This window comes from Hordeum vulgare, chromosome 6H, assembly GCF_904849725.1.
Source record: "Hordeum vulgare subsp. vulgare chromosome 6H, MorexV3_pseudomolecules_assembly, whole genome shotgun sequence".
NCBI classification, from domain to species: Eukaryota; Viridiplantae; Streptophyta; class Magnoliopsida; order Poales; family Poaceae; genus Hordeum; species Hordeum vulgare.
The window spans coordinates 159,238,135-159,246,236 of NC_058523.1; positions in this window are offsets into that span (position 1 = coordinate 159,238,135).

Genomic DNA, 8,102 nt, shown 5'->3' on the forward strand with positions numbered 1-8,102 from the left:
TTGCTCAAGCAAGGCGGTAGCCCTTTGTGTCGATGTCGAGGTAACCGAGAGCGTAGGGTGGTGTAGCCGTGGTCGAGGTAGTCGTGCGAAGAACGCCGTGGTCGATGTCGAGTCGGGGTAGCCGGTGTCGAGGAAGTCGCCATGGAGCCGCGGGCCCAAGGAGGTGCCGAGTTAGTCATGGCTGCAAAGGTGCGCCCGGAAGAAGACGTAGTTGTCGACGCGTAGCGCCGGGTTTGCCAAGCCCGGGGACACATCATGGATGAAGGCACGCATCGGTGTTGCCAGCATCGCGCATGCGTAGACGTACGAAGTCGATGTTGGCGATGCGCCGCGCTAGGATTGCCAGGCCTAGGAGCACATCGGGGACGAAGGCACACGTCAGTGTTGCCAGCACTAGGCATGCGGAGACAGGGACCTGCACACAACTTGTATGCCATGTCGAGGAGGCTAGCAGAGAAGGACTCGACGACGGTTGCGACGCAAATCGGCGGGGCCCGATGTTGCCCGTAGTGGTCGGAGTAGATGAAGTGGCCGGGGAAGACGACGACGACATTGGCGATGAGCTAGTGCTAGACGAAGATGAAGGAGGTGGACGGGCGGCTCGGGTGAGCGAGCTGCAGCAGCGCCAAAGGAGAGCGACAACTTGATGGCGGCGGCGACTGGTTAGGAGCGCGGCTGTAGGATTGAAAGTATGTATAGAAGCGCGGGGGAGGGGGGGGGGTGATTAGATGTGACAGCCCGATGCCGACGTTCCAGAAGATTCCCTTTTCTTTCCGTTTTCGTCGTGCGGGTATTTTCATTTGTCGCATCATCATCGCATCATGCGCATCATCAGCATTGCATCGGCACCTCCGTTGCCGCCAGTTTTTAAACTTGCATCCGCTAGTGGTCGCTGGTTCTCGTCGTTGTCCGTTCCGAGCCCGACCGCACACGCACGCGCCCGCGGCACCGTCGAAACCCTGTTTTTAAAGTGCGTTTAAAACTTTCTCTGATTGAGGTAAAACTTGGCACGTAGTCGAGATTAGATATAGCTAGGCCGCCTATTGATTTTCGTCGCGAACGGAGACCGTCTGGTACCCGAACGGTCGCCCGTAGCGGCACCGTCTTCGGTTGTCCGTCGGGCGTCTGTCGGTGTTTTTAAATTCGTGCCGCGCCGCCCGCTCTCCCTCTCGTCTCCGGTAAACCCCTCTACACGACCGCGTAACCGTTCCCGCGTTCGGAATCGTCCGAATCCGACCCCGCGGTTGGATCCGGAGCGCGATTCCGGTTAACCGAGCCCCCCATTTGTCTATAAATACCCCCCGGTGCATATTTGGACAACCTCTCTCTCTCTCCCTCGTTTTCCGTGCAAACCCTAGACCCGCCTCGTAATCCGCGCCCCAGCTAGTCTCCACCCACCTCCTGAGCCCCAGATCTGATCCAGCCTAGCGCACCCGATCTGGAACGTCGGATCTCGGATCCAACGGCCCAGGGCGCCTCCCTCCTCCTGCCCGAGATGCCTCCCATGGCAGCCGCCTCCCCTGCCGAGCAGCCCACGCGCCTTCCCCCGTCGCCGGCCGGTGCGCCCCTGCTGCCCGCCGTCCTCCACCCGCACCTCGCCGCCGCCACCCGGATCCGCCTCCTTCTCCTCTCGGGCCGCATGCCTGCGCCGCGCCGCCCGCTGCAACTCCCGAGCCGCTGCCATGCCCGCCGCCAGGGAGGTCGCCTCGATCTCCCACGCCGGCCGCCGCCTCGGTCCGCCACCGTCGGGAACGGAGTTCCCACGGCCGGATCTAGCGCCTCCCGCCGGTTTCCCCGCCGCGAGAGCCTCCCTTCGCCGGACCGACGAGCCGCCGTGCCTTGCTCCCGCCGCCAGCACCCTATTCCCGTGCGGGAGGACGGGGACGACTCGTCCCGAGCGCTCCGCCTGGGCCTCTGCCCTGCCTGGGCCGGCCAGCGCGAGCGGTGCCCCCGGCCCACCTCTCCACCGCAGCGCCGCGTGGGCCTGCTCTCCTCCAACCCCCAGGCCCATCTACTGGCCGGCCTCCTAGGCCGTGGTGAGCGCCCTGCCTTTTTCCCTCGCCCCAGCGTGTTTTAGTTTTATGCCGCATGTCCAGTTTCGGCCCGGTAGGCAGCCCAGGCCCGTTAGGTTTTTTTTTAGGTTTCGGATTTTATTTTATTTACAGGATTTAGCTAATTTATAATAACGCCCGTAGTTTAATAACCGTAAGCCGGTTCGAGACGTGTTATATATCGTTTTGGGGTAGCTTCACGAGTAGAACACGTTTATCCAACTTGCGTAATTGTTTGACGCCGTTTAGGGTGCCTAATGCTTTGTTTTGCGTGCTGTTACAATAGGATCCGATCCATAGTTATTTTTCACGCGTGTCCGGGTTGTTCGTATGACGTAGAGTAAATGTCCATGCTCTAGGGAGCTATTTTCCATGTATTTTAGAGCAGTCAATTGCATTTTTGCGTGTAGGGATTGCCCGTTAGATTATTTTCGTGTCTAGGTTTATTTCTCCCGCATTATTGTGTAGCGTTATTTTGTGTTGCAAACCCCACATATTATATATGTTTTCGGGGTAGAAAAATCCCATGGATTTTTGTGTGCAATTAGTTTTAGGTTTTGAGAAAGTGAGTTCGCGAGATATTTTGCCGTGATGCCCTTTTGTTTAATACGTAAGATTTATTCCGTGCCTCGTTCGAATTAGTTGTCAACTAGAGAGTTGATGTCGGATGTTTTGATTAGCCCCTGGTATTTTTAGTTGCAATAGAAATGCATGTTTAGGTGTTGTTTGACTGCCCTCAAGTTGCTTGAATAGTGCTGTTTCAGAGGAGCTGAAATATTTCTAAGTCTGGAATCTGTTATATTTTGTTGCTGTCTTGTCTTGCTTGCATCTTTAGATATGTAGCTCTTTTGAGGTTGGTCCAATGGAGTTAGTTGTTCCCCTTATGTTTCTCTAGCATGCTGTTAAGTTTCATGCCATTTGGAGTCCTGTAGCTATAGGTTTTGCTGCTGTCAATATGGCTTCAGGCTGAAAACTGCACTTTGACGAGGTGTTATTTTCACTAAGTCTGAAATAGTGCGTGAGATGCCATTTTGTGTCTTCTTTTCCTAGTGCTCCTTGCTGCCATGCTAGTTGTTGTTAGCTGTTCGTGGTAGTGCTTCTTGCCCTCTTCCGTGCCATGCTTTGCTTGAGCTTATCGGAGTGGTGTAGCCGAAGTTGTGAGGCGTAGAAGTTGCTATGTGGCTGTTTTGGACAGTTTGCAGTCATTTCTTGTTTTGCTTGTAGATGTTGAACCGTAGCTCCGTATTGATCGTGTCCTACATGAAACTTGCTTAGAATCTTGTGTACTTTCATTTTCTCTTGTGGGTTGTTTGTTTTGAAGTGCTCGTAGCCTCCGTTGCACACATTTTGCATTCATGCCATCATATCTTGCGTTGCTTGTATTTTTTGAACCGTAGCTCCGTTGGAGATGTTCTTTACGTGTAGATTGCTTGCCTTGACGCGTAGAATCACGTGAACCTATTTGTTTTGCTGTTTAATAACTAATTAAAGGTGTTAATTCAGATCTGGACAGAATTGTTAATTAACCTGTGAGGTCGTTTCGGAGGTGCTATATGTCATTTCCGACCTCATTTAAAATGCCTAGATAGGTAGTTTAATTGCACTTCGCCTCTTGCCATGTTTAACCACATTATTATTGCCGTGTAAATAACCGGGAGTGAACTAAATAATTAACGTGGAGTTTCGTCAATATGCAACTCGTGCATATTGAACTTCACTTAATGTGTAGGTGTGATTGTGTGATTTGTCATGCCGTGACTTGCATGTATTCCGTAGCTCATGCATCGTATGTGTTGTGCATCGTGTGGTGAATATCGTGTGTTAATGCTTGTTCTGGTTTTCCCCGTCTCGATAGAGTTCCGCAAGCGTGTCGGATTGTGAGGACCCGTTCGACTACGTCGGTTCGTCTGCTTCACGGAGGCATTCTTCTTCCAAGCGGGATCTCAGGCAAGATGATCATTTCCCCAGATACCATTACTATCATTGCCATGCTAGTTTTACCGTTGCTGTCGTTTATGTCTCGTTGCCTACCACATTTTAAATATCAGCCTCTCAACAATGCCATGTTAACCTTCAACCTTTTCGACCTAGCAAACCACTGATTGGCTATGTTACTGCTTGCTTAACCCTGTTGTTAGCGTTGCTAGTTGCAGGTGCAGTTGCTTCCATGTGAAAGAATGGGTTCCTTGTTATATCACCATATTTAATGCTATCTAATTTAATGGACCTATATACTTGGTAAAAGGTGGAAGGCTCGGCCTTTCTAGCCTGGTGTTTTGTTCCACTTTTGCCCCTTTAGTTGCCGGCTACCGGTGTTATGTTCCATAATTGAGCGCTCCTAACACGATCGGGGTTGTTATGAGGACCCCCTTGATAATTCGTTTTAGATTAAGACTGGTCTGGCAAGGCCCAACTTTGGTACTACATTTGCCTAATCACCTAATAAAATTGCATAGGGACCCGCCAGCACCCGCGGACTATTTTAATCAACCCCCGGGCCAGTGCTCCTCATGAGTGTTGGTCCAAACTAGAGCCGTTTGCGGGGCCAACCCGGGGCAACTCAGGAGATTTCTATCAGGCCACCGTACGCTGTGCTTATCCGTTGTGTCCTGAGAACGAGGTACGCGACTCCTATCGGGATCGTCGACACGTCGGGCGGCCTTGCTGGATTAGTTTTACCTTTGACGAGATATCTTGTGCATCGGGATTCCGGTGATGCTTTGGGTAATCTCAGAGTTGAGGTTTTCCACTAGGGAATCCGACGAGATCGCGAGCTTCGTGATCGAGGATTTCTATGCGGCTTGTGGTAATTTGTGATGGACTAGTTGGAGCACCCCTGCAGGGTTAAATCTTTCAGAAAGCCGTGCCCGCGGTTATGTGGCAACATGGAAGCTTTGTTTAACACTGGTTCTAGATAACTTGAAGTTGATTATTTAAATATGCCAACTGTGTGCGTAACCGTGACTGTCTCTTTCGCGAGTTCCTTTTCCGATCGAGGACACGGTGGGGTTATGTGTGACGTAGGTAGGTGTTCAGGATCATTCATTTGATCATCAGTAGTTCATGTCTGTTATGCGTAGATCACCCCCCTCTTTATTCTTGTACTCGTAAGTTTAGCCACCAAATATATGCTTAGCCGCTGCCGCAACCTCACCACTTAACCATGCCTCACCCGTTAAGCTTTGCTAGTCTTGATACCTTTGGAAATGAGATTGCTGAGTCCTCTGTGGCTCACAGATTACTACAACACCAGTTGCAGGTATAGGTAAAGGTTACGTGACGCGAGCGCGTTGATTGTTCATTTGGAGTTGCCTCTTCTTCTTCTTCTTCATCGATCTAGGATGGGTTCCAGGCCGGAAGCCTGGGATAGCAAGGATGGACGTCGTTCTTCTTTTGTCGTTTGTTTTCGTCCGTAGTCGGACCCTGCTCTTACTCTTGATGAATATGTAATGTACTGATGTGACTCTGATGTAGCTTGTGGCGAGTGTAAGCCAATTCTATATATATCTCTTCTTTTCAGTACATGTACTCGTAACGATATTCATTCTTGCGACACAACGAGATGCGCTTCTATCCCTGACGAGGCCTTCGTGCCAAATTGAGGACAGGGTCGCATCTTGGGCGTGACAAGTTGGTATCAGAGCCTGTACCGACCTAGGAGCCCCCTTGATTGATCGAACATGGCCGAGTCGAGTCTAGTGAAAAACTATTTGAGTCTTAGTTATATATCGGAGAGTAGGATTCTTTTTTCTCCTCTTCTATGCTCTGGTGAGGAATCTTGACGTAATAATTTACTCTACTCCTCTTCCCACTCAAATTTTTTAGGATCACGCGGATATTCTTGGGGTCTATATGATGCCGATGTGACGGAGTTCTGTCTTGGTGTCTCCTGTCTGACTTGATCTTCTTCCGGGGAGTTGAGCTCCAGGGGATTATCGAGCACATCGTTATCATTCAGATTTCTTAATGTCTCAGGACGAAGGATGTTCGTAATTGCTTCAATACTAGTGGTGGCGAGATAACCCCGATGTCCCCAGTACTGGTGCAGATTGTTCGGGGGTACTGCCATGCTTTGTATCGTTGTGATCACGAGGGTCTATTGTAGATGAAGGTCCGAGATTCTGGTCGTGTGTTGACGGATGTGATACAGGTGACGGATTAGTATAGGAGTTGTGTGATATTACTCCTTGTATCCGTGTACCAGATTGCATGACCAGATATTTCGGGAATTCATAGGTGGGAATTCAAGTAGTTTCTTATAGGACATTCTTCCAACAAATAAATGATGTTAGGTTGGGGTTCGATATCTAGTGGATTCGTTTGTTCACGGTCGACTTACAGCAGTACACGTTGTGTCTTAAAGAGTCCTTGTAGCTTGCTACGACTCGGGGACGCTTCGTATGTCAGGTGCACTGCCTTGCACTTGATGGCTAATGTAAATCGTGCCCGTGCGATCCTGTCCACGAAAATATCGAACGAAAATCTTTCTCATGAGTTTGTTCTGGCTTGTTTCATAAGCCTCATCCTTTGTTTTGTTGGATATGGTAATTCAGTTGCTTCGATGTCAAGTGGTGTTTTCAGATCCTTCCTAATTTGTGTTCTCATATTTTATGTGAGCGCTAATTCTTTTGTTCAATCAGTTGTCCTATCAATTCTTGTCAACCGGAGTCATCGTATCAATTCTTTCCAACCGGTGTGATTCTCTAGTGAATTCTATCCTCTCCAGTTTTGCAAGATCATTCTCTCTTTATTCCGGAGTTCATCTCATCTGTCCCATGTTGTCTTTGTTTTTCCCACCCTCACGCCCTTTTTTCTCAGTGATTCAATTTTCATCCAAGAGTTTCCTTTTCATTGTGCTTTCGCTATCTGTTCTTTCTCTCTTACCCGGTGAATTTAATTCAGATATCCGTGTTCATCATATCCCTTTTATCCTTGTAATTCTTTCCTATGTTGGGATTGTTATGAGCCTATCTTGCTATTCATTCCTTTTTTTTTCTATCCGGAGTGCTGAAGATATCTCTGAGTTTCGAGTTTTCAATTCTTTTAATTATTTTGAGGTTCTCAACCTCATCTAGTTCTCTTCATACCGGTGCAATATCTCTCGTTCTAGCAATCTTTTCTAACGGTGGTTTCTTTGAGTGGGCCCATAACCCACAGGTTCTTTCCCAGGATCTTACCTGGCTCTTTAATCTTTTCCGGAGATCCTTAATTCTTTTCAACTATGATGTAAGTATGGATTTCATCAGTCATATTCTTTCTTCAAGATCCATTTAATTAATTCTCAAATTTGGCTCAACCTTGTATTCTTCTTATTCCGGAGTGTCTTATTAATTCTTGGTGGTGTTCTTCTCATCATTCTCTTCTGTCAAGACCGAAGGAGTGTTTCTCTCGAATCTTGATCCATTCTCTTGCAGATTCGTCATTTCAGCTTCGCGTTATCATCTTGTATTTGTTTTTCAATCATGAGTGATTCATTTATTGATATCCGGTGTTTTTCTGAGTTGTTTTTCATTCTCGTTCCTCCGAAGGCCATCATTTTAGAAGATTTCTTCGTTCTCAGCTTTCAGCTTTCATCCTCAATTCTTCTCAATTGTTGTCTCTTCGTTCGTCTCTCAATTATTCTGGTGCCTTGTTCTAGTTTTCTCTCAGCTGGCTCATGATCTCTTCATTATCTTGCATCTCCATTAATTAGTGGTGTTCCCATTCAATTGTGAATTCATACCGGTGCTTCCTTCAATCATGCTTCAAATGGTGCTTATCTCTCTGTCTCTTCAAGATCATTTCAAAAAGAATAAGTGGTATGCTAAATCCGTTGTTTGTCATCAGTTAACTTGATGAAGGATAAGCATAACATAATTCTTATTCTTGTTCTTCCTTCTTCCAAGAGATTTCAATTCTTCTTCCGGAGTGGCTCATGATATCAATTCTTTCTCAAGTGCCTATCTTTCTTTTCCGGAGTTCCAAGTTCTTTTAGGCATCTCTCTGTGAGGCTTCATCTTAATTTTGGCAAGGTCATAATCTTATTCTTTCTACCTTGATATCTTTGCATCA